The 26,857-nt window shown below is 36.9% G+C and overlaps 1 long non-coding RNA gene across 1 annotated transcript in view; it reads right to left on the bottom strand.

The window, feature by feature from the left end:
• LOC127633664 (uncharacterized) overlaps positions 1–25,280 on the bottom strand; it is a 128,338-nt gene extending 103,058 nt beyond the window's left edge. The window contains exon 1 of the long non-coding RNA XR_007969239.1: positions 24,860–25,280. This is a non-coding gene — a long non-coding RNA (uncharacterized LOC127633664). The remainder of the gene's footprint in view (positions 1–24,859) is intronic.
• Between the last annotated feature and the right edge of the window lie 1,577 nt (positions 25,281–26,857).

The raw sequence follows: 26,857 nt of genomic DNA, 5'->3' as shown, positions 1-26,857 counted from the left end.
TGACCTGCAACCAACAGAAATAGGATGTGATAGATGCTGAAACTTGAAACTGGCACCATCGAGCCCCATTAGACATGGACAACGAACTATCTTTGACTACTGCCTCACTCTCTGTGCTGCTAATAATGCTAAAAGATGTTTCAAAGTGAGTTCGGGCAGGTTTAATTTGAGCTCACCAGGATGAAACAAAAAAAAAAAAAAGATTTTTGTTTTAAGCACTGAGCCCTTCAAGAAGAGACCATTACATTCATTGGCAGAATTTCAGCATAGCTTTATTCTTTATTGTCCCAGCCAGAGCGCATTGTGACCCCAACCCACCCTTCTTTTCAATGTTTATCAAATTCATCATCCACCGGCGCTGATTGTCTTCCACGGTTCTAATTAACAAGCTGAAAGGCATGGGGAAGGGCTGACATCAAAGCAAATGAAAACCATGCTGTCCTCCGGGAAGCTAGGTTTGACATTTTGCGGACTGAGGAAACTTTGAAGCTGCCAAGGTATGAACAGGAGTTGGTAGAGAAGTTTCACATTTATTTTGTTCTGGTGTGGTTACTGTGCTCCACTGGGAGATGGAGGGATGTCCACTGTGGTGGGAGATGGCTATATAAAGGGTAGCTTTTTTTTCATTGGAATTAGCTTGATTGGGGCTCTCGTCCATTTTTTGGTTGTATAAGTCTGCCATTTGTAACTTACTACACTATCAAAAAGAATCAGTATAATTGTTGGTTTTTTTCTGTTGTTTGTTTTATGTTTTTGTGGTGGTTCCACATCAACATGATAACACGGGAGGTCGGCATGTTGTTTCCGATACTTCTGGTACCCTAGGATCCGCTACATTATGCCGAATCATTGACAAGCAAGGCCCATCAGACAAGTTTGCATCAGCTCCAGCAGCATGTTTACCTTCCCTTGTGGTGTGACCGGAATCATGTTGCATCAGCAGTGTGAGAGACCCAGATTTGGATCCTGGGTTTAATCCAGAAGAAATCGCATTTGCATAATAAGTCACGAACACAATTTGAAGGTTAAATACATTCCTCTAATGTTATATTTTCACTCAACTGATGGTTAGGTCTAGGTTTGAAGTTTGGGTTGTGGGGGGGGGTTACAGTTTATAAAACATGCATTCCTCTTCAACTTTCATAGAGTTGGTGCTGACAGTTCTTCCATCAACGTGCACTGCCCGGCAGCTTTCGCTATTGCGCGCTGACTCCGTGTTTATTTCCGCATCTCACACTGAACGCACTTAGATGCACTATACAATATGGGACAGCCTTTCTGTGCACCCACCCCCACCCTCCCAAGCCTGGGCCCGGGACAAAAGGCCCAGTTGTCCCCCCTTATTAGTGGCCCTGGTTCCACCTGTCAAATGTCCAATCACATCAAGACTGGGGGAGGGTTGTATGTTCAACATGACCACATCTCTCTACATTTAAAATGTATTTCCACAATTCAGACAAACAAGATTAGATGGCCTTGATCTGTACTATATAACTTTGTAACATTTTAAACTGCGCAATGTGCTAAAGGAGTAACAACAATATCAGGGACACATTCTTGTGGAAAAAGACAAGATGTAGCAAAAAGTCATCACATGTGGACACATTTTCAAGTGTGAACTGGCTTGACAAGTAGGCTAAATGTAAAGTTATTTAACAACTCTGTTACTTTCCTGATGTACTTCCACAATACATTTCTGTAGAAATGTTATTCATCTAAAATGCCACCTGCATCAATACTACCAAGCATATACAAGAGGAGAGAAAGGGATTAAACGCTGAGGCTTGCAAGCATGACAAATCAAACTATAAGCTCTTTATCAAGGCCCCTTGTATGTAAGATATTAGCTACTTTAACCACAGGCCTGAAATATTCTCACTAATTGGGTGAAACGGTGATCTACTTAGCAGTGGCAAGAGAAAGCTTGACCCCAATCCAATATAAAGAGACACTTTTCACTGAAATGCTATACCAAAATACTTCAAACTCACAGATTTTCCAGAACTAATTTTGAGTTTTGTTAAACACTTCTGACTCTCTTACAAACACACAAGTAAACGATGCTGTAAAAATTGTATAATAAAAAATAACTAAAGAATTTATGGGTCAACAGAATTTGGCTTCTAGATTAGTTTATTTTTTGTTTTTTTACTTGGGCTGAAATGAGCACTCAATTCCTTACCCAAGGTTGGATGAGAACCCAGTTTGGGGTTCAAAGAGGGCAGATACGATTGAAGGGGCAACATGTGATGGGACGATTTGCATATTCTTTTTATATGTACAAATAGAGCATGTGGAGTGCAAGTTTAATTTAAAGTCTAGTGCTTACCCTGTATGTCCAGTCCTCATAAATGGATAGTTCACTCAAGTCATTTCAAACTCTTATGATTCATACTTCCATGGAACACAAAAGGAGATTTTAGGCAGAATGTTAGACACAGTCACCATTCACTTTCACTGCATCCGTTTTTCATGTAATGAACAAGAATGGTGTCTACGGCTAACATTCGCTGGAAAATTATCTTATAAACTTATATTTATTGAAAGTGACATTTATAATTATATAACATATACAGTGCTAAAACTGACCAAATTTACTATCATATTAAATGTAGTGTGATACTGAGCACCAGACCTCTCTCTTCTCAGCAGGGGGGCAGGAATGCAAAATAATGTTGTGCTGGTGTACAACTGGCAGTAAACATTAACTGGGATATTTCCAGAAGTTCTTTAAGGCAATTACACTGCCTTCAAATTCCCTTATGCAATACTTTTAAATTGTTATTTACATAAAGTCAAACTCAGCAGGAGCATGCAAGTTTTCAGACAGTAGAATTATACATTTTATTAGATTTTTCTTCATAAATGGTAGAAGAATTTAACAGATTAGCCCATGCTGCACAAAGATCTTTTTTTTCTTTCTGCCAGCTTCAATCAGAAATCGAAACGAGGATGAACACAACTTGCATTGGACCGGGTTTAAGCAATAAACATTCAAGCTCTCCAGGCTGAATTAATTTTGTAGTGCCTTGACTAAACTGGTCTAAGGTCTGTGATTACCACAAACAGTTTAAATTTGTTTAAGATCCTCTTTGTAAGTCCTCCCAAAATGAGTTCACCACCATGAAGGACACAGAAACCTCTTGTATAATTTACTTAGGAGGGTTTATACGAGCCGTGATTCCATTGTGCCATCACACATTTTTTATTCTTTATGTTTGGGAAGATCTATAGCTATATGGTTAGACTCAAAGGAATTCCAGAGAAAATTATTAAAAACAGAGAATAAACAACATTGTTGATATTTCTGGCACGAAGATCAGTGGAGAAACACATGAAGCGAAGTGCCCCAATTAGCGGGTGTTTAGCTGGGGGTGGAGTTTTCAAATTGGGGGGGGGGTCAGTCCCTGGAGGGGTAGTTGTCATGGGTACTAGTCTGTTACTGAGAGCCCTTTCTCTTTCACGCTTTCATTGTGTTCTGTTCTCCCTCTCCATCACCACGACAATTAGACACAAAAACACAAGTTTCTCCCTCCAAGGCCAAACTCTCAATTTCAGTCCCTTGAGGAAAGGCAGAACAGAGCAGAAAGTGTGTTTTTTATGAGTTGAAGTGGAAAGAAAACTTTGAATGTTCTTTTCATTGTTTGTTTTTCTTACCCTCACAGTTTTCTTGTCTTTTAAGCTGATCTGTTCTTTCTGTCTAGAATAACATAATGGTGCCATCCATCCCTATTAAGAGGTGTTGCTTCCTGAAGCTATTGTTGGGGTAATAGAAGGGAGGAGGTCTTTGCTTTCCATCCAAGCTTTCGGAGCGTAATGATATATTAGTGGTACGTCTATAGTGTGTGGAATAAATGTCTTTAAATGTTATTTCGTAGTTTACAAAAGCAGCAGCAGATTTCGCATTGATGTTAATTTGGGTTGTAGCTTGAACCCTGATAAGAATCATTGTTCCATAGGTCCACACAGACTTTCACTGTCTGGTTGGGAAACAACCTAAACTGTCAGTAATAGAATGGGACATTCCCCTATCTCACTTGCTTATGCCAATACTGTCCTTTACACTACAGACAAGTATGTGGACACCTAAACACAGCACCAATATGTGCTTTAGGGGATGTTTAATTTCAGAACCATTAATATGGAGTTGCTTGTCATTAACAGCTTCCTCTCCTCTGGAAAGGCTTTCCACTAGATTCTGGAACACTGCTGTGGGGATTTGCCCTCATTCAGACAGAAGAGCATCAGTGAGGTCCTGTACTGATGATGACGATGGGGCCTGGTACACAGTTACCGTTCTAATTCATCCCAAACTGTTCAATAGGGTTAAGGTCTAGGCTATGTGCAGGCTAGTCAAGTTCTTCCATACCAGCCTCAGTAAGTAATTTGTCAAGGACCTTGCAATGTGCACAGGGGCATTTTCATGCTGGAACAGACACAGGCCCTCCCTAAACTGTTGCCACAAGGTTGGAAGCATACAATTCTCTAGATTGTCCTTGTATGGTCTAACATTCAGGTTTGTCTTCGCTGAAATTATTGGAATAGCCAAACTCCTTATTTTAGCAAGGGGTGTCCACATACGTTTAGCCATGCAGGGTTTGAAAGTGCTCAAGGTCAGTATAGAAAAAAAGGAATTTAAAGGGAACCTGCGATTTACCTCAGAGAAAAAGTCCAAAAAGAACAGTCCTAGTTACTGATATGGTATAGTATGGATGTGCATTAACATCAGCCAACCATATACAATGGTCTGAGTCAGCACTGCTACAGTTCAAGCAGTGATCAGGTGTGGGAGTAGCTGTGCTGATGAGGCCTGTGTGAACAGATGCAGCTGGTGTAGGCGAGGGGAATGCCAGAGGATTTCAGACAGAGAAGAACATTTTACAGATATAGTCAAACCTCAGTTTAGTACTAAAGCATGATCACACTGGAAATCGACATGTTTCTTCCAAAAGTTTAGTACCCTGAAATAGACCCCACTCTGATGAGGGAAATTCAGAAGCTGCAATTTTGCTCTAAAATAAATTTTGAATCCACTAATAATTAGGTTATTATTAGTGCTTTCAGTCAATTACATTCAGACACAATTAAATTGCACACTAACTGGAATGCAATCAAAATCACGATATGACCCAGTGCGATTTTCAAACCTCAAGGGCCATTTAATTAACCAAATAAATAGTCACAACGTGCTGCCCAATGTGCACAGCTGTTTTGTCTTTAGTGTGTAGCGCTTGATTAAATACATGTAAATGGGATCAATGTGTGAAATATGTGCAGGGTTGGGAGGGTTACTTTTGAAATTTATTCCACTACAGATACAGAATACATGATGTAAAATGTAATTTGTAACATATTCCATTAGATTTCTCAAGGTCAGTAACATATTCTAAATACATAATAACGTAATAACAAACATACTTCAAACTTCTCTGTCTGCTCGTATGTATGTAACACATAAGAAAGTGTTTCACCGCTGTTCAAATGTACTTTGGATCGCATCATTTATATGTATATATTTTTTCCATCCGAAAGGACTAAATATTAAATGAAACAAATGACAATAAAATGCAAAGTAATCTCTTCAGTAATCAAAATAATTTTGAATGTAACTATTCTAAATACCAATTATTTAAATTGTATCTGTAGTGGAATACAGTTACTACTGTATTTTGTATTTTAATACGTAATCCTGTTACATGTATTCCGTTACTCCCCAACCCTGCATATGTGGTAACAGAGTGGTTCTATGCTCCATAAACACAAACTATCTATCTAGTGCCCTGATTGACAGATGTGCTCTACCTTTGTTTCAGTGTGCTAACGTATGCGGAGTGCATTAAAGCACCCAAGATTTACTTTAATTGCACATTTGTGTAACTTCTCATATTTATTTATTTAGTTTCATTCTTTTTAGAGGGTTTAAGTGTGAAAGCCCTTTCTAGAACAGTATTTCAAGTAGGCAGTAAAGCAAGGGCAAAACATGGTTTAATTCTGGCTAAAAGGAGTCACGTTTTATATGCATCATATCACAGATCAAATCGCAATAGCAATTTTCTTTCAAAATAATCGTAATAACATTTGTCCAAATCGTTCAGCCCTATTTTCCATCGTTAATCGCAGATTTTGAAAGTCTTTTCTTTTGTCAAAATGCATTTATTTCCTTCTTAGGAAAGAAACCAAAAAAATATGTAACAAAATAATGCTTTAACATTTTCCGAACACAGCCTTCCACAGTATAAAGCCAGAAATACACTAAAAAAGCACCAATTCAAATGTTAAACGTTTCCCAAAGTCTAAGTGGGAGGTTGACAGAACTAGTCCCCTCATATGTTACATATTCATTGCAATGAGCATTAAATCTCTTAAACTATCTTCCTCCACATTATTTATTAATCAGAAGACTGTGGCTATCTGCTTTACTACAGCAGACAGTACGCCACATTCATGATTCATGTTTTTTAATATGGATGAGGCCTACTAATTACCCTGGATGTATATCCACTCTAATCTAATATGAGAAAACTTTATTATTAATATCACTTGATGCGAACGCTGCAATTTCACTTCCAGCAGCAGTAGATGACAGTGAAAAATGTCTAAATCAGCGGGTAGGAATGAGCATGCCGGTGAAAAGCATTGAAGAGTATGCATTTAAAAAAAAAACATTTTTTAAAAAAGCATGGTCTTCTGTGCTTAATGGACTTGGTTAGCCAACTGGCTCACCACAAAGCAAAACCAAGCTTGAAACAAAAAGCACCCCAGAGCCTTACTGGTTTAACAAAAGCAAGCACTGGTTTCTTGCATTTGATCCAACATCACTAGCTAGAATGTTATCAAATGTGTATTTTCCCCTACACATCCAACATCGTACTTGGACTGTAACTGTATATTACAGGAAATACAGTGAGTGAAATATCTGCCATCATTCCACAATAAATGTTAGTATTTTGTCCCATCATCTTGCATGACATCATGTTGCAAGTGGTCCAGTTAAATCTGTAATTATTATTATTATTTATTCATATAGAAAAACATTTTCAGTACAACACTGGTAGATAACAGTGATGTGTCTCGCCTGACCACGTGATTGGATCTGAGACGCATCTTAATACCAGGTGAAAACAGGGTCTAAGACGTCTACAGACCTGTCGCTCTCACGTCTGTGGTCATGACGTCATTTAAGAGAACGGTTTTGGCTTACCTGATGGGCATCACTGGATCCCTGCTAGACCCACTTCAGGATGATGCTGTCTACATGGGACTGCATTATATCCTGTCATCCCCGACAATCATGCCTGGTCTCCTTTCAACCAAACTGACCCAGCTCTCCATGCCCACCCCAGTCTGTCAGTGGATCAACAGCTTTAACAGATAAGCAGCAGCTAGTTAGACTGGGGAAACTTACATCCAGTACCCTCACTATTAGCACTAGTGCTCCTCAGGGATGCATTCTCTCTCCACTACTATTCTCTCTGTTCAAGAATGACTGCACTGCAAAGGACCACTCTGTCAAGCTCCAGAAGTTTGCAGATGACACCACAGTCATCTGCCTCATCCGCGATGGTGACGAGTCTGCATAGAGACGGAACAGATTGAACAGATTGCTGTCTGGTGTGTTCACAACAACCTTGCAATGAAAACGCTCAAAACAGTGGAGATGATAGTGGACTTCAGGAAGAGAAAATTCTCCTCCCTCACCATCCTGAACAGCACTATGGCGGAAGTGCGACACCCACAAAGATGAAATTTGCTCAAAGAAGCATACGTAGAGAGGAAGATGAGAGACAGTGGTAAAAGAATAGATTGTTTGTTTGTTTTTTGGGGTGGGGGGTGGTAAGAAAAAGGGTAAAGACAGTTATTGCCAGTTCCTGGGCTTGTGGGACACCCACATAGACTCTATTGTGAAGGCGGCTCAGCAGAGGTTCACTAACTGAGGAAGTTCAACCTGCCACAGGAGCTGCTGACAAAGTTCTACTCAGCCATCATTGAGTCTGTCCTGTGTACATCTATAACTGTCTGGTTTGGTTAAGCCACCAGAGAGAAGAAAACTACAATGGATAGTCAGGACTACCGAGAGGATTATTGGTGCCCCCCCTGCCCACCCTCCAAGACCTGTACATCTCCAGAGTGAGGAAACATACAGGTAGAATTACTCTGGACCCCACACACCCTGCCCAATCCTTATTTGAACTGTTGCCCTCTGGCCAGCGCTACAGAGCACTGCAGGCACAAGAACAGCTTTTACCCTCAGGCCATTTTCCACATGAACAAATAAACTGCTTTAAGGACTACCCCATAGTGCAATAACATAAATAAATAATCTCATGTACATATATAAATTCACTCATTTAATTAAATAACTGTACATACATCTACCTTGTACAAACATTACCACTTGCACATGTATAAATGTAATTCGCTGTTATATGTCCAATTATTTGTATGGCTATTTATTCTCGTGCATTGTTTTATATTCTGCATCTCACTGTAATGCACTTGTTTCTACTATCACCAAAAAAAGAATTACTTGTGCACGTGAGAACGCTTGGCAATAAAGCTCATCTTAATACCAGATGTAAACAGGGTCATAGAGGCAGACATAACTGGCTGCCACACACTGCACCCATGTAGACTTAATTCTAATCCTATTTAAGTTGAACTAGGTTTATGGCTATCTAAAATGAGCCCTCCCTTACAAGGCTGGTTACAAACAATGAGAAAGTTAAAGGATCACCTCCCTTGCAGTCTGAAGAAAAAGGTTAAAACTGGGAATATTTACATCTCTGAGATTTTAAATAGAGTTGGAACACTGCTGCTGTATGTTTGTGAGATAAACCACTGTACATGCATTAGCCAAGGTGTTACAAATGTAACCAGAAATTAAGAAAGATTTGAAAGGTACATGGGGATCAGGATTATCTGCACTAAAAGGTTTAGCCATTTGTACATTCTCATTATTACCATTCAAGTGACTGTTTCAAGAGTAGGCATATTGCACAATAATCTGCCTTTAAGGGATATTTCAGAAAGTATGTCAGAGAGGATTAGATTGAAAAATAGCACTCAAACAAAAAGTGAAATGGTAATATCCACTACCAATGAGTAGCAACATTTCAACATAATAAATATACTTTTAATTAATTACAAAACATTCGTTTTGTGCACTGCCTGGACATAAATCTGTGTAGTGCATGATGAGTCATCAATGTTTTGTCAAGTTTTCACAAGGAAAATGTAGGGCTGGGTGGTTTTTCCGATTAATTCGAATTTGTGTTTTGGCACAATATTTTATTTATTTTAAATCAAGAAATTGAGATTTTGCAAAAAATACTGCAAACGCTATAGTTATATACATTATAAATCCACCCAAGGCTGAATAAAGAAGAGAATAAGAATACATGGCACTTGTCTTAATGCCGCTCCCGATCTGATCAGCTGCACGTGTCAGGTTAATGTGACAGGTTAACTACACAGAGACTGATATAAAAGACAACAGTAATATTCCCAGTATGATTGTATACAGTGTGATTGTTGTTCAGCTTTGTCCATCATGCAGGTATACACCAGCTTAAGACCATAACTGGCCTCTCTTGTGCTTATGTTGATGTATGGTCTCCTCTTCTTTTCTTTTTACCCATAAAAAAAGCTTTAGTTATGTGACAGTTATGGGCGCTTCATTTCAAATCATGGAGAGGCTATATATGGGAGAATCAAAAATATGTCGCTCCGTTTGCCATGATGATTCAGATAGGTCGCTATTTATTGCTTTGTTCTGTGATGTGTTTTGTGTGTACTGCATCTATAGCCAACCACTACAGGGTGCGTCTCTATCTGCAAGGGTTTATGACTTTATAAACAAATTGTTTGATATACAATGAGTACTTTCTAGATAAACTTGATCATTTATAGATATTGATTTCTAGATAACTTTCTAAACAGACTTGGTTTAGATTAAAATAATACCTAAACTGGCTAATTATTATTTTACACTTTTCTTATTCTATAATATTTTTTAAATCGGGGTTGATTACATTATTTATTTTACATTAGGTGAATTTGCAAATTTTTCTTGTACAACAGGTCTTTGTTTCCTATAATGAAAGAACCAGGATTTATATAACTAGGTTGCCTTGCAATATAATAAAGAACATAAAGTTTGAATTATGTTGGAGTGCATTTAAAAGTGGACATTTTTTTAAATTATGAATCATCTATAAGTTTGATAAACATCAAACCATATCGCCCTGCCCCAAGAGTACATTTTTAATAAATGAGTGGTTCTCAACCAGGGGGCTGGGCCCCACTTAGGGGCCTCAGCAAACGTTAAAGTCAGCATGAAATGAAAATGTACCCTATTTTCTAAAGGCATTTTATTGATGTTATTGTGAACGATTCATCCTTGCGTACATGTTTAATGTTTTTATTCACACCTGAATTGCTGAGATGATCACTGATGAATACAAAGCTTTGGATGCCTCTGGAGTTTATTTATATTTCTGAATGCAGTTATCTTGGGACGCACAGCACAAGTAAGTGTTTTTTTCCCCTTTATATTTAATGTATTGTGATTCAAAATGTTAAAATATTGTTAACTTTTACTTGTTATCTTTTTTCAATGGCTACAGCCTCTTCATAAGAAAAGGCAGCCATGTACTCGTATGTTTATATTGTCAGTTTGATCATAAATGTGTTGAGATCACTGCTCAACTTCACCTATAACCAGCTGTGACACAAGCAGCACTGTGGTAGGGGTGTGTGTCCACTGTAAATTCACATTAAGATCTAACTCCATTCTGCTATGCAATAACCATACATTTACAGTCCAAACAACAACCAATGGATAAACTCAAATACCCACACTACAATTTTTTCTTGTTCAATAAACTGTTTCACTCGCAAATACGTCACGATATGGAAGTAAAGTCAGTCGCAACTTTCATTTCATGCCGACTTTAAAGAGGGCCACTGTATTATAAGAAATGTAACTTACATGTATTCATTTAGCAGACTAAAGGAGACTAAACACCCCAATCCAAAGGATGCAGTAATAAGAAAAGTGCAATAATACAAAGATGAAATTTGCTCAGAGAAGCACACGTAGTGAGGAAGATGAGAGAGAGTGGTAAAAGAATAGATTGTTTGCTTGTTTTTTTGGGGTGTGGGGGGGTGGGGGGTTAAGAAGAATGGTAAAGACAGTTATTGCATTAGTAGGACTGGGTCAGGTGCTTGCGAAATAGATGCGTCTTAAAGGAATATGTCAACCAAAAATGAAAATTCTCTCCTCATTTACTCACCCTCATGCCCTCCCAGATATGTATGACTATTTCTGCTGAACTCAAAATAATTTTAGAAGAATATCTCACATATCTCTGTAAGTGCACGCAATGCAATTGAATGGTGGTCAGAACTCTGAAAGTCCAAATATCATATAAACATATCATAAAAGTAATCAACATGACTCCAATGGTTTAATCAATGTCTTCTAAAGCAATCCAATCAGTTTTGGGTGAAATCAGACTAAAATGTAATTCCTTTGTCATTATAAATCTTGACAGCAGTCTCTTTGGCAATCATGATTTCAAGCTCAATTACACTTCTTATAGCGTCATCTATCACTCTGCGCATGCGTCAAGCACTCTGAAGTGTAATCAAGCTTATAATCATTACTGTGCCTAGAGAATGCAAGATTTTAAAAAGGAGATATGTTTTGGTTTGTTCTCACCCAAAACTGATTGGATGATTTCAGAAGACATTAATTAAACCACTGGAGTCTTATGGATTACTATTATGATGCCCTTGAATTTCAGAACTCTGAAGGTACAAATATCACAGAGTTCAGTGTTATTTTGTGCCAGTGTAAGATAGCACTATGAAGCGCCACTCACCCCCGATCATAAGTTCTGGAGGGCACATAGACTTGAATTGCTTGAATAATGAGTGTAGATTAGGAATGTGCATGAGTACTCAAATACTTGAGTATTCGTTCTGTAATAATTATTCGAAAAGTAAAATTCTATTAGAATTTCGCAAAGTTTTGCTTTGCTGGCAATGTAATGGTGAGATGCATGTTAAATCCTGAACACACAAACTAAAACTCAGTTATAACAGATGTGCTGGATTGCGCTGTTGAGTGTGGACACAAGTTGATCACATTTGATGAGCAACCCGTTCTGTCAGTACGTTTATATGGACAACAAAAAGTGGGTTATTGTGAGCGTGGCTTAGTGTGAGAAAGCTGGGTCCCTGTTTAAATGTACTGTATAAACGGTGTACTCTTTACTCCCATATATGTGTAGCTTGTCAGAAAGCAAGTTCCCAGTAGCAACGTAACATCTCCACGACACTTCTGTAAACAACAAACATGGCATCTGAGAAAGACTTTGCTATTTTTCTTTCCATTGTTTAGCTTTATATATAGATATTCCACAGTTTTTGCGGTGTTTGTTTTTTAACTTTCTGTTGTGACCTGCAGTGGAATTGCGCTGCAATAGTGGGGTTTTCCCACAATCTCAGGTATTCCCCAATGTATGAACTCATGCAGAAAGGGATATTCCATCATTTAAACTAGTGTGTATAAATTAGTATAGTTTACGGAGCATGTGGATATGCTTGTTTTTCCTCAACAAAAACATGACATGATACAATACAAACATAACTATTATATGCCCATTATATTATATAGTTGTCCTGTATGTTAATTGCGTCAGTCTACCTTATTAGCATTTTCTTTTTCTTTGCATAAGCTTAAATGCTTTAATGTTACACTTTGTTTTCACTCATTGCTTGTTTAAATGTTTTCAACAACAACAACAAAAAACACAGGACATAATATAATCTTGTTTTGGATATAATTGGAAGCTTGTGTTTTTTAATAGGTGATGCAACATTTCTCATTAATAATTTTCATTTAAATAATAGAATATTAGAGTATTAGTTTTTTTTATGAGATAAAATATTCCCATACCAAATTATTGATGAATACCCATCCCTAGTGTAGATAGGGACGTGCATAGCCAGTGGTTTGTCCTGCATTGAAAGTTTTTTGGTGGCCGATGAAAATGTTATGATAAATTAATGTTGCATTTGGCACTTTATAGTGCTAAATATGCTTCTCTTGTAGTACACAGATGTGCACGGGGAGATTGAAGACAGGATACTGAGAATCTCTTGCACAAGCGATGCGTTCTTCCCTATCCTACTACTGTTTACAGGAGCATGCAGGTGCGCCCATGTGTAAGCAGGCTTCCCTTGATATGTGAGCTCTGGTAACATTACAGTATACCACAGAGCGGATCACATGCGCAATTAAACTGGGCTCCCCTCTATATTGTGCCGCAGATGGCAAATCTTATGTAACCTGTTTGATTTCTACACTAGAAATTTCTTTTTTAAAGAGCTATGGAGCAATTCAACCAGTTGTATTTAAACATGTACGTTTTAAATGCGTTTAGGTTATTATTTTTCCTATAAGAAATAAGCCATTTATTTTTTAAGAAAAACTACTTAACTATCCACCGAGGAGCCAAATAAACACAAGGGCAATGTAGTACAATGTAGAATAAAAGTCTGGACCTTTATAAATGATGAAGATAGTCCTGTGTAATATTGAATATGTTTCCAGTTCTAAAGATGTTTGATGTTAGGAAACATTGTCCTGGCTTGGCTTCAGCTATTCCTAGAATCACAAATGATTCCTAAATCATTAAGATTCTGATAAAAGAAAAGCCATATCTGTTATGGCATAGGAAACAAATGTATCTTCTATAGAAGAACATTCCCAAATCAGTAAAGTGGTTTACTCATACATTATATCGAACCCTATAGAAATAAGGGGTTACGTTTCTAGTTGCTCAGATGAGCAAAAAATAAATAAATAATTACAAACACGAAATGCAACATATATTAACTATTAATAACAATGTGTACGTTAGCCACCAACGAAGACCATTTTTTACCCAGCAAAATCCCTGTTTCTGTAAGCGAGCAACCATTGCCAATCAGTGCAGTTCAAGAGGCGTGATGTGTGCTCTCAGGGGATCGTTGAATGCCAATAGTAGTGCCGCGTTGTTAATAAACGTAATAAAAATGCTTAAATGCTTATAATCTACATGTACAACATGTAAAATGACATCTTATGCTAATTTAAAAACTCCTTTCAACAACTGTTGTATTTATTAGCCTGATCTCATAAAAATTATGTGGCTTTTGCTAAATTATATTACGTTCATTACACATAGAGGTAGTTCTGAGATGAAAGGGAGTTAAACGTCAAACAGATCAAAATCTACCTAACTACCTTAAACCTAAACCTAACCGATAGTATCATAAAAGTAAATGTGAGAAGACAAACAGTGCTTCTGTGAAACTTTTGGCTCATGTGTCAACTCACATGGTCTCCGGGACTCATAGTCCGGTCTTATGCATCACAATAGACCGTATTCAAGTTAAACTCAATACAGCATTTGTGGCATAAAAAAATATTTTGACTCGTCCCTCCTTTTCTTTAAAAAAAGCAAAAATCGCAGTAACACGGTGTCACTTTCAATGGAAGTGAATGTGGCCAATTTTTTTACGTTAAAATACCATTTCAAAAGTATAGCCACAAGACATAAACATTATGCATGTAAACATGATTTTAGTGTGACAACATCACTTATTAACCTTTTCTGTGTAAAGTTGTAACTTTGTTGCCATGAAGATGTTAACAAACCCTAAAACCTTAAATGGCAATTTTATCAGCTCATATAATACATGGGTTTAAACTGACAAATGTTATTTAGGTGCTTTTATAAAATGATCAGCTTCACATTTCTGCTTTGAAACACTCCAAACAATTGGCCACGATAACTTCCATTGGAAGTGCCTCACTGTAACCTTGATTTTTGCTTTCTTTAAAGAAAAGGAGAGACGAGTCGAAATAATTTTTTTGTGGTAATCAACATTATGCCACAAATGCTGTTGATTGATCTTAACTTGTATTGAACCCGGAATATTCTTTTAAGAATGTATAGTTCTTGAAACTTATGCAATCACAAAATGAAGCGTTATGAATTATTTATTTCAATTATAGTTTATGTTAACAAAAAAGTTTGAAAACAAGCAGCTTTGACATTGTTACAGTAGAAGTACCTTATGAAATATCTTGGAATTATATATGAGAATATACAGTATGGAATACTGTTTATATGTGGGGCATTTCAATATTTTTCAGCAAAATGGGCGGCCTTGGAACCAAAAAGGTTTGGTCAACTTTTAAGAGTAAACAAGCATATAGGACAAGGTGGCTTAATAAGTTAATAGACAGACTTAAAGCCACAAAAGTGTTTTTAAGGGGGTCTTTAAGTGCATTTGTTGGTGACAGAGAGCAGCTCTCGCCTGAAGAGGGCATCATTTGCAGTAAAGAAAGTGGCATGTTGTTGCAGATTGGTTACATATTGTCTTTCCAAGTTTGTGAGGTCTTTGTGAGAGCCTAAAGTAACATTTTAAACAATTAAGCAAGTTTCAATTAATTTTATTAACAGCATATCTAATAACTTTACTACAAGACTTAATATCAAACTATATTTAATACTTTCCTGTTTGAAGTTAAAAACATCTTTAAAGAATTTGTATAAATGTGTGTGAGCACATGCTTGTGATTGATTGTCACTGTCAGCTGCGGTTAACAGATATGGGTGTTCTTTCAGCATGGCTGCAGAGCTTTCCCATTTTGGGGGCAAAGCAGAGGAGGCGCTACAGTTCGGTTAACTGTAACACCGAGATGTGACCGTAATCCTCAGGATTTAGGAGTGCAATTAAGGTATGACTTCACGTGGATGAGCACAATTATCACTACATCTCAGAGCGAGGGTGGAAACATGCACACACAACTAAAAAGGACAGGTGTGAACTCTAATTCTTAGAAATCACAACACCATTGGAGCAGTTTTGATGAGAGGATAAAATGGTGTCAAAATATGCCCCTGATTTACTGGTGTCAGGTGTTTATTAAGATATACATGACCAGCAAAGTGCACATTCCAATACTTGCTGTTAGATTATGTCCAGCCTCCTGTTGCAATTTATTTTTGTTGTAGAGCATTGCTGCCACCTTCTGGCCTACTAGTGCAGCAGGGGTCATGGGGTATGTTTTGGATTCTGCCAAGTTTTTTTATATTTATTACATGTGAAATAGAATGCATAATGCAGTGATAAACAGTACAGTACAAACAGTAGTATGGTACATTGTCACATGGCTTGATCTCATTAACAATGCATGTTTAATTCAGCGTGAGGTGTTTACTTCTCTTGTTCATATAAATCATTTGATGTCCGGAGATTTTAAAAACTGAAGCAACAGTTTCTCTTCAGTGGATTCATCACACTGGAAATGGAAGTCAAGCACATTCTATTGTGGGAAACAGTATCGTACACAGTGTGCTCTCTTGCATACTACACATTTTGGCTAAAGTAGGTTATCCAAGTATACCAACAAATAAAAAAATATAGACACATTTGCTTGTACATTTTAGTATAGCATACTACAAAATACAGTATGCTAGTAGGCTATTCAAAATAGCTATAAGACCTTCTGGACAAAAACAGCTTACAATGGTTAAAATGAAATGGGTTGTGACCATAAAATGCATTGCAGGTTTATTTTGATAGGGCCGACGGCGAGGCAGCCCTCTATTGTGCGAGTAAATCTCTCGCATATGCAACCAAATTTTGAACTATGTCACTGGCTAGTAAATATTCAGATTGTGATTGTGTAGGACTGCAACTATTATTTTTTATAATCTATGAATTAATAATTATTAGAATGATTATTTGACTATTCTGTGATTATTGCAATGATTAATCATTAGGTTTTAACCTATTATTCAGCTTTTGGCCTGACTTAAAGATTGTATTAAACGTTCTTACTAGCAATAAAGGAAAAAAAAAATCATAATTTAAAAATACATCTGAATGACATTCACTGAATTAAAGGGTAAAAAAATTTTATTACGTTTAATTCAGAAAAGAAATTCACTGCAAAAAATTATATTCTTATCAAGTGTTATTGTCTTGTTTTCCATTTAAAATAGTCTAAAAAAATAAGTTATTTAGACTTGCTTTAAGAGAATGTATCTTAAATATACAGTAAGTGTATTTTGTATACAAGTATTTTTTCACTTGGTTATACTCCTCTGAGTGCAGTTAAGATAAACTATACTTATATTCAAGATCTATTCTCTAAAAGCAAGTCTAAATATCTCATACTTTTTTTTAAAGGATTTTTAGATATATTCAAATATTTGTATTTATACTATTATATTCAACATTCTCAGATAAAAATATTTTCTTCTGCAGTATAGCTGCTAAAGAAAATGTACATTGTTTTAAAGGAGTTTTAGATATTTATATTGGAAAACAAGCCAAAACAAAAAAAAAAATCAAAAATGTATTTTGTTGCAGTGTATAATGGGGCGAAGACTCTTACCTTTCGGTTCACTTCAATCCATCATTAATTCACAAAAAAACAAACTCTCTCTTATTAATAAAGCATCTTGCCAATTTTCTTTGCGATAAGAAAAGCGCAGTGACATATATTATGATTCAGTAAGCCACGAGCCATCACGCTATAATCCAGCTGCATTAAGTGTGCTCGCTCGAGGGATGAGCATCCCTGCGACAGAGTATGCCTCAGCCAGGTACAGTTTCAACTAGCACGATTTGGACAAAAAGTCATATTGCAATTATTTTGAAAAATATTGCGATTTGAACTGTGATTATGATGGTAATGTTTTCCACATGTTAAACTGCAAAAAGCCTGCTGGGGTTTTCACACTTGAACCCTCTTAAAAAGAACCAAACTGAGACCCTTTTTCAGTTCAACCACAAAACAAATAAATATATAAACAGTGAAACAAAGTCTTCATATCCAAATGTTACCATCCACCGTGTACCTGTTTTTGTCCATTTTGTGACAGGATCTCAGCCCACTAATCATCAACATTAGTTTTTGAAACACAGCCAGCTTGAATATTAGGGATGCTCCAATCAGGATTTTAACATCTGATACCGATCTCCAATTTTTTTTCATCTCATCATTCAATGCTGATCATTTAACTTTTTATCAGCAGCTGTCAAAACTGGTTATATGTACACTTTCTGCTCAATGTCACTGTTAACTCAATTTCCCAGTTGGTAAAACCATAGTTGTTGCCTAGTTTTTGTTGTCAGTCAATAATTCAGTATACACAAAATCTAATTTTAAAATATAAATGTTACTCTTTATTCTAGGCCTTAAAAACTAGTTGGCTTATACAAACTATTCTTTACTGTATAGAAGATAGTCCTAAAGAATGAGCCTTATATCAAACTGAAGTTGAACTGATAACCCATTGGTGTAATTCAAATTAAAGTGAAATTTTTTATTAGTTTGTCACTATTTAATTGAATTATTTTTATTCATTATTTTATTATATTTAATTTAGCAATGCATTATATTATAGCAACTAAATATTTGATATAGATTTATTATATTTATGTTCCTTCCTTTTCATTTTGTTGGATGTTGGTAATATTAGTTTGGCTTTCACTTGTTTCCGCAGGGAGTGTCATAAGGGCGGCACGCTCTCTCGTGAGGTAAACAAATGACGGGAGAATGAAGAGCGCATGTTTCTGGACTCTACAGGTGTTACTGTTAATGCTGTTAATGCAGCAATCATTTAATAAAGATGTTTGAATTATACCCCATCTTGTATTCTGTTTCATTATTATTATGATACCTGTGCCTTGCGGAGACGGAGATGCTGCTACCACAGATAATAATAATAAAATGCTTCACGCAGGACGCGCCAGTTTAGTGTAAATAAAGCGTTTTGCACACATAAGTAAACGGAACTGAACTCAGAGCACTTCTGTTACTCCAAGGGATTGTGGAGCACAGAACCGCTCTGAAAACACCGTAACAATGCTCTGACTTAATATAGACTGGACTGAGCAGTGCAAATAAACTTTGAAGGGAGCAGACCATTAATTTATTTAATTAAATCTCTGCCCTAATAATTGCACAAGGTCATATCGCGGTTTCGATTTTATTTCAATTAATTGTCCAGCCCTTGTTTCCATTCATAGAAGAGGCACTGACCACAGAGAAATTAAATTTTTTGAGTTTGTTGTTATTTACATGATCTGCTTCCATATTATTTGAACTTTAATAAAGCTATAACACATTAAATATAACTGCATTTAAGATGTAATTCTGGGGTGTTTCCTTTAAAGAGCTCAGGCTCTGCTTATTCTACAACGAGAGTGCTTCTGTATACTTAATTAGTATTTTTGTAATAATAATTCCCTCATATTTTGCAATCAACATTTTTTTTTACTGTCGACATTGTCAATAATGTCAACTAATCATTTAAGCCCTATTGTGTAGTGATGAATAGTACATTTAGCATGGAGATACTATCACTGTGTTGTGTCGCATGAGTACGTACTCATAAAGGAATAAACCTTATAGGGGCTGTAGTTTTCACAGAGTATTTCACGTCTACATTGCATTTAAATTGGGGCTGCTGTGGCTCAGTTGGTAGAGCGGGTTGGCCACTAATCGCAGGGTTGGTGGTTCGAATCGCGGCCCACACGACCCCACATGCTGATGTGTCCTTGGGCAAGACCCTGAACCCCAAGTTGCTCCCAATGGCAGGCTAGTGCCTTGCATGGCAGCTCTGCCGCCATTGGTGTATGAATGTGTGTGTGTGAATGGGTGAATGAGTCACAGTGTAAAGCGCTTTGAATACTGTTAAGGTTAAAAAGGCGCTATTATATAAGAGCAGAAAAAAAAAATATTTGCCTGTGATTTGGTCAAACTTATCCACTGACTTTTCACAAAATTCTCGGTTTTATCTCATACTGTTCTGACCATGTGTGTATCTAATTGATTTCATTGAAGGTAAAAAGCAAACGCTGAACTTCTCAAATTCAAATCTGCAAGTTCTTTTGAGTTTTGCATGACAAAAGTTTTTGTTAATCGTTTTGTGTAATGTGTGTCCAAAGACAAGTTCCATGCAATGCATTTTCAATGAATACAGGCATTTTAATCTCCTTCCTGTTCTTAACAGACAGTTGTTGATTAACAAGTAGAAAGACACATTCATTCTAATCCAACCCAGTCTCATGAAAATTAATACATATTTTACGAGTTGGGTATTTCGTATGATTTATTATGAGTTTGTTCGTATACATTTGTACGATTTCGTAATGCAGAAGCGCAAGTTTTGCACACGAGGCATTAAGGACATGCTTATTAATATTATGCCCTTACCCAAACCCCTCATCTAAACTGAACAGTAGATTGTGTAAACATGATAGGAAGCTGATAGGAAGCAAGTAACTGTTGCATATTAGATGGAAACAATGTCCAGCATTGTCATAGGCTGCAGAGAAACTCGTAGAAAAGTCATATCAATCCTTATGATTTCACTGTGAGTGTGTGTAGTTCTAATCACACATTTCATGGGTGCAGTAAAAAAACTCGTCAACTCCTCACATTAATGTGCACTCAACCGAAAGTCGCTTGTTGGACTGCCTCAATTATTTAAGGTGCAGTATATGTAAACATTTTCATGTAATATTTGCCTTATTTTGCCAATGTGTGAAAATTAGCCCTTCCCGGACTTCCTAGGTTGCCTATTAAAGCTTGTAGACTGATTTTCATGCGAAGGGTGCAGATCAGTTTTGCTGTGAAAATCTAAAGGATGTGACGTTTATGCGCGCTCCTGAGAGACTGTAGGCTTTGTCAGTTTGAACCAGTTTGGCCATTCTCTGTTGATCAGGCATTTCAGTCCACAGAACTGCCACTCACTGGATACTTAAATTTATTTTTTATTGTTTGTTTTTGGCACCATTCACAATTCTAGAGATTGTTGTGTCTAAAAATCCCAGGAGATCAGCAGTTACAGAAATACTCAAACCAGCCAATCTGGCACAAACAATCATGCCACGGTCCAAATCACTGAGAACATATTTTTACCCATTCTGATGGTTGATGTGAACATTAACTGAAGCTCCTGACCCATATCTGCATGATTTTATTCACTGCACTGCTGCCACACAATTGGCTGATTAGATAATCACATGGAAGATTGTTGGTGGTTTGAGTATTTCTGTAACTGTGGATCTCCTGGGATTTCCATGCACAACAGACTCTTGATTTACCCTGAATGGTGCCAAAAACAAAAAACATCCAGTCAGCAGCAGTTCTGTGGACGGAAACACCTTGTTGATGAGTAGGGCTGGGTATCGAGTTCGATACATTTTAGGCACAGACCGAATTGCCTCAAACAATCGAGTATCGAAAAATGTCTTGTTGTTCGGTACCAAATTTAGATACCTTAGGGGTTAATCTCGTCAACATCAGTGATAAGCATGTAGCATGCTAGATGTGCCCAAATTTAAAAAACAGGTGATTGGCTGCATTTAGTCATCAATGAAAAACACTAGTTTACACCGGTTATGCCCAGAGATGTGGCTCACACGTGAGGCTGTAGTGTGTATGCGTGTCTTAACCCCCATAGACGGAAAAGATCAAAAGTGTGGCTACATTTCACCAGGCTCGATGACAACAGCGTGCGACGCTATATTTGTGACAAGACAATTGCTGCCAAGAACGGCAATATGACAAATCTGATGAAGCACTTGACAGTGCACAGAATAAACTTAAGAGCAGAAAGTTGCTCTGTCTTTGACTGCTAGAAGACCGAGCCGGTGCAGTCGTCCTCTCAGCGTCCTCCTGCAACAGAGCTTCATTTAACATGCCTGCCACACGAGTCCTCCAAAACTAATGATGATTGCAATGACGCTATGACTGGGACACCGACAGGTAGGTTAACCTTTAGCAAACAAACCAACAAACAAAATCGGCTAACTTGTAGTGGTACATGCTTGTGTACATGTTAAATGAAAGTTTCTGTGTGCGGTGACATAGTCCTATAAACTGGGACCTACGTAACATGAAATATTGTTTGGATGTATGGCTATAGATAGACCGCTAAATCAATGCTAAAAATGCTTTAACGTTGACAGTAACTGATCAAGTTTAACTCACATTAAACTAATTATCTTGTTAAACCATACTTAGGCTTGGCTGATTTAACAGTTAAGCTTTCTTGTTTTTTTTTTTTTACTTCTTCACGTTAATGTTATAGCCTCTGCCCCTGCCGACATGAGGAGACCAGAAGGCTCAGGAGATGAGACTTTGAGTCTGTAAAAAATAAAACCAAAGTTTTTTTGAGGTAATGTGTAACGTTTGTAATCTTGTTAAAACAGATTTCATAAAATCGGTATCAAAAAAAGGTATCGTTAGGAACCAGTATCGACTTAAGGTATTTTTTTTTAACGATACCCAGCCCTATTGATGAGAGAGTTCAACAGAGAATGGTCAGACTGGTTAGAACTGACAAAGTCTACAGTAACTCATATACCACTCTATTCAATTATGGTGAGAAAAATATCATCTCTGAATGTTATTCTGAAATATGGGTTGATGCCGTTTTGGCGGCACGATGGAGACCTACACAATATATTCATGTGGTTTTAATGTTGTGGCTAATCAGTGTGTGTGAGATATATATATATATCTCAATTAAAATGTCTGAAACTAATTTGGTAAAATGATGCATCTTGACAGTGCAATTCAAATAAATGTAATCATACTGAATTTTTCATAATAACAAATCAACAAACAGAATTGCAGTCACAGAGAGATAACTGAAAGGCAAACTCCTTTATTAATGCCTTTCAGGTATCTCTCTGTGACTGCGATTCTAATTAAATCATCAAATTACATGCACACACTCCCACTCCATGTCCTCCATATTGTACTGCATGTATGCATGTATATTACCTCAGATCAACTTCATCCTTAGTTAACCACCAACCTTTTGCCCCATTATTTAAACTTAAAATGTTATATTTTCTTCCTCAAATCTTTCATTGTTCTGCCCGCAAGTCCCCCATGAACAAATATATATATATTTTTCATATTTAACGTGGTATTAAGACACAGTTCACCATTTTCAAATATCAAAACATTTGATCAGTTTACCTAAAAACTGTTCTAATGGGATCTCTCACATACACATATATATACAATCAATGATAAATGCAAAAAATAAAATGCAACAAACCTTATTTTGACTATGCATGATTATATGGTTGATCAACTTTTAAAGGTAGGAGAAATGTATTTCTGTACTAAATCACACCTACGGTTACAAAATTGTCAGTTTTCCTAATCAGCCGGCCATGTTAAACTTTTTGCATATTGTTGGGCCTTTGCAGATCACTGTAATATAAATAAGTGGCATGGTTTTATTTAGCTGTAACTGTTCTACAATACAAATATTTGTCGAATAATGTTCAATGTAAAATCTGGGTCCAAATCACCTGAAGGAAAACCTGTTAAGAACTTGTTTAGTGGAGCCGGTTGATGATTCAATCCAATGTATATTCATTTCTGCCAAGTTTTTACAACTTCCTCTTGGATTCTGCATTTCTTTGGACCAAACTAGATATACGTGGACAAACACTCGGGGCTCTACTTTCGTGACCACACTAGGCATGCAATGACAGAGCACAACGCTTTATCTAATTTTTGCGAGAGTGCTAATTCTAAGGACAATTTTTGTACCAGCACAAAGCGCAAGTGGGAGTATTTGTGGGCGTATGCTCTAAAATATTTTGTGTATTTTATAATGAAGTGGCACGAAGCACAATTTGCTATTTTCCTGAGAAATATATAACTGAGCTAAGAGGTTTCAGAACCACAACTGTTTTCAGAGCGAAACTCCGTTCCTGCATGTGCAGTTTGGAGATTTCACCATGGCAAGTAGAAATAAAGGTCATAGCCTAACTGTGAAAATATGTAAATTATATATATGTATATCTCCTCCTCCACCACCATACATTTATTTCTAGGGTAGCAAGAGTACCAAAAACGTCTTCACATACACACTCCTTCCTTGGCAGTACAACATGAAAATGTCTCTCATCTGAAATGGACTCATTCAACCCCATTGAAATACTGTAGAGCGAAAACGCAAAACGCTGCAAGTGTCAGCAGACCACCAACAGATGATGACAAACATCCTATTTTAGAAGCACCCAAAAATCTCAGCCAAAATGACTGCACTATTGAAAGTGACCACCAGAGGTCAGCAGAGGCCAACATAACACATTTTGCAAAGTTACTTATGTTGACGCACTGTCCTTCATTTGAACTGTAACACTTTTCCCTCTCATCCAATCAGTGGGAAAACCTGTCTCAAAGTCTATCTCTGATTACATCAATCAGAGGAATGAATGAAACTGCTGCCAACGAGTCACTGCGCTCTATTCATTTCATCTGTCACTTCAAAGGCCACTTACGCTTTGATGGATAAGAAAAGGCTTTCGTTTGTCTTCGTCAGACAATTAAATATAGGCTCAATTATACAATAGACCGTGGGATATATATATATATATAGCTACGCGTCAAATTAATTCTATTTTATAAAGACTTATTATTTTTAAATCTCGACGTATATTCCAGAATGGGGGGATCACAGCTCGCGTGCGTGCAGTTTACCGTCGCTCGTGTACAGGTGCACGCGCTGTTTCACCAAAACAATAACAGGGAAACTCACAGTATGTAAACTATTTTAACTGTCAAACACCTGATATGTTGAAGTTTAAAAGAATCGAATGCACTTGAATAGTGTATACCTATTTAACTCTATAGGCTTAAATTAATTTAACGGTGTGTGAGTCAGCAGTGTATTTATACTGAAGCCTGTTTCAGTTCCATAGAATGATTTCTACAATATGTTAAAACAGCCATAAGTGCTCCTACCTTAATAACGCAGCGATTATCTCCATACATTCCTTTCAATAGAGAACCAATAGTCCCGTTAATGTGACCATGAATAGTCCCATGATGGTTTAATCCGTCCGTCCCTTCACATGAACCAACATCGTTTTATATCAATCAGTCAAGTCAAATCCTATATTTCACGTTTAACTACACAGATTATACGATCCTTAAAAGCACGTCAGTGTTTACAATTGAGCTTTGTAGGACAACAACATCACTGCGTTTAACTGCCCATGATCATTCACGCTCCAAGAATTAGAGGCATGTCAAACTTTAAAAATCCAAATGAAAATCGACGTTAACTTCGACAAGTATTCCAAAAAAAGATAAACATTATTCTTCTGAAAACGGAAGAATAAACCCGTTTGCCTGAAGCTCCGCTGCGTCCAGAATGAGAAGTTCAAGCTTCTGAAAGTTCCCAAACTCAACAAGTGCGCCCTTTATTCCAAACACACTCACACGAGTTCTCGCTGAAGACGCGGTGCATCATGGGATATGTAGTCTGCACGAAACAAAAAGGAAAATAGATGAATTTGGCAAAGTTTTTTGTTTGATTTATTTATTTTTACAGTTCACACACACACACACACACACACACACACACACACAGTGCTGGTGCAGCTATCAGTATGAGGACTCTCCATAAGCATAGGCATAATGATTTTCATACTGTACAAACTATAGATTCTATCCCCTAACCCTCACAAAAAACTGTTCTGCATTTTTTAATTTTCAATCAAACACAATTTAGTATGTTTTTAAGCGTTTTAAATTATGGGGACATTAGAAATGTCCTCATAAACCACATTTATTGCAGAATACCCTTGTAATCACCAGTTGCAACCTAAAAAAAGTCCTTGTAAACACTTAAACCTGCCCACACACACACACGCACACACATACAATGGCCTCAGTATTTAGACACATAAGTCACCCTTAAAAAGTCATGAATTTCATTGCATAGACCATTATTAAGGGAAGACACGATATTTCATATTTGTTTGCGATTGAAAACGAGGCTTTGAGGAATAGATGTAGTCCTAAATTCTGTCCAGTGGGATCTAAATGTTCTATATCAGATCTTATTATCACAACCATTTATTTATTTTTTTTCTTAAGATTCTTGACATTTGGATTCCTTTTGGCATGACATATTTTGAATGTTTTGTCAGTCAACCCATTGACTGAACAACAGACTGTACTTCCCTTCCCTAGTAGTCTCATATTCAATCACGGAAAATTAAATAACGCTTCTGTCCCGACTAAAAACTGTTAGATCAGTGGTTTTCAACCCTGGTTCTGAAGTACCCCATCACTGCACATTTTGTATGTCTTCTTTTTCTGACACACCCTGTTCCCCCCAGTGAATCAGGTGTGTTAAATAAGAGAGGTATCCAAAATGTGCAGTGTTGAGATATGTTGCCATCAGGATTGAGAATCACTGCATTAGACAATGAAATATCAAACCAAGTGGCATTTGTAAAACAAATGATCCTTTTAAAGGACAAGGTTATAAATGTCATGTTGCGGCAAATTTATATCACTGTATGTTGTTATATGTGTTTTAATTTTAAACAGTTAATTACAAGTTCTGTTAACCATAATAATGGTTTAAAAAGTTTGTGCTACATTTTCTGTTTTGCATTTTCATTAACTTTCATGTCAATAAACAGCAGGTGTCCAGTGCGGCAACATGCCACATTAAAGTAACAAGGGGTCAATATGTGTTCAGGTAGTCACTTGCAATTGATGTGAATGGGACCAATTTTGGAGGGTTTAAAGCAAGAAATGTGAAACTTGTGATTTTATAAAAGCATTTACATGAATTTACATGTGTATTATTTGAACTGTAAAGTTGTTTAAATCATTGTTTTATGGTCATTTTAGGATTTACAGCATTACGCTGTTATGGCAACAAAGTTGTATAATTGAATCTAACTTAACACAGAAAAGGTTAGCAAGCAATTTTATCACACT

This window comes from Xyrauchen texanus, chromosome 40 (genome assembly GCF_025860055.1).
Source record: "Xyrauchen texanus isolate HMW12.3.18 chromosome 40, RBS_HiC_50CHRs, whole genome shotgun sequence".
NCBI lineage: Eukaryota > Metazoa > Chordata > Actinopteri > Cypriniformes > Catostomidae > Xyrauchen > Xyrauchen texanus.
Note: the sequence above shows the minus strand (reverse complement) of the source record. Positions and strands in the feature narration are given on the sequence as shown.